Below are 1,758 nucleotides of genomic sequence, written 5' to 3' on the forward strand. Positions count from 1 at the left end.
TATCTATCTATCTATCTATCTATCTATCTATCTATCTATCTATCTATCTATCTATCTATCTTCTATCTAAAATCATAAGTGTCCTGGTTTTGTTTCTCTAGAGAACCCTGTCTAACAGTGTGCTTCTTCCATATTTACTTAGTTGACATCTCATTTAGATGGCTGCTTGTTTGGAGACAAGCCTTTAAGACCCCAGATGCTATTTTTATCTGATAGCTGGGCACCATTTAATTTCTTCACCATACTTTGCTACAGTATCCACATCTTCTGTGTTCCCTTCCTCAGGGTGAATATTGAGCAGGGCCATGATGTAATGACTAATTGTTCTTAAATTTTACTCCAGAAAATTTGAAACCACTTTTTGCATATCAAAAACTTATTGCCATCAAGTTGATTCTAATACATAGTGACCCTATAGGACAGAGTAAAAAGTGCCCTCAAACCATAGGGTTTTGGAGGTTATAACTCCTTAAGGAGGCAGATTGTCATACCTTTCTCCTATGGAGTAGCTGGTGGATTTGAGCTGCCAACACTGAGGCTAGCAGTAATGTCTTTAACCACTGCACCACTTGGGCTCCTTTGACAAATCAGAACCATTTTAATCAAGATTCGATAACATTTTAATTAGGCACTTTTTGGTTATAATTTTGTTAAGCAAGCATTAATTCAAATATGATTTAATTTTTTAAAGCATGAATTCTTGTCTATCATGGTGTTGTTATTTATTGGGAAAAACAGAATGATTGAAGAATCTTGATAATTTGAAGTGCCAGAAGTAAAAATGTCTAAGGTACAAATTAAGTCCAGCAATTGGAGAATGGCTCAGAATCAAGGTAGAGCGAGAAGCCATTGCCTGTGGAATATTCCTAGACAACATGGTTGCGAGTTACGGGTTGTTGGTGAGAAATGGGAAGAGACTATATCCAATGTGGCCCAAAGTGGCTGAGTCAGCATCTCTGTGATAGCAGTGAGGGTGTTTTGGTTTGTTTGTTTTCAGCTTGAGTCAGAATCTGACCAAGGCTGGGTTTGTCAGAAGAGACATGTTGAAAAGGTGGCATCTCTTCTTATTGGACCATGAAAAACAGGGGGAGGGTGTCAAGGTCTCCAAGAATGCAAGCTGGAGTGACAGAAATACAACATCTGAACTAGGCATGGTGTGGGACAGCCGAAGAAAGAGGGGCCAATGGTGCAGACTCAGCTGCTAATGATCAGAACTGAGACTTGGACCCAAGAATTCAGAGTGGAGATGCAGTACTCCTGAGTTCTGGGCAGCACTGTTCATGAAGAGAGCTGCTATGTTCCGTTCATTGAACACATGATGATAACAACAACCATGCTAGACATGAGGAATAAGCTGGAGAGCATGACATACCCCTTGCCTTCAAGGATCTTAGTGGAAGGACAGTTACGTGAGTATGAAAGTAGAGTATGATACCTCATGATTGGGCAACTAAGGAGCAAGAACTTTGGCATTATTTAGCAACCTTGGGCAAGTTATTTGCTCTTTGTAAGTCTCACATGTCTGATCTGTAAAATGGAAGCCCTAATAAAACATTTTCCATTTGAACTGTTGTGGGATTGATGAGATCTGATGCCAGCCAAGTGCTTAGCCTAGTCCTGGTTTATGGATGTTTTGTTGTTGTTTTTAGGTGCCATTGAATCAGTTGCAACCCATAGGGACCCTATTTACAACAGGAGGAAACAGTGACTGGTCCTGCACCAGCCTCACAATGGTTCCTATGCTGGAGCCCATTGTTG

Source organism: Echinops telfairi, unplaced genomic scaffold (genome assembly GCF_000313985.2).
Source record: "Echinops telfairi isolate 266 unplaced genomic scaffold, ASM31398v2 ScPeMD7_21;HRSCAF=78, whole genome shotgun sequence".
Classification (NCBI taxonomy): Eukaryota; Metazoa; Chordata; class Mammalia; order Afrosoricida; family Tenrecidae; genus Echinops; species Echinops telfairi.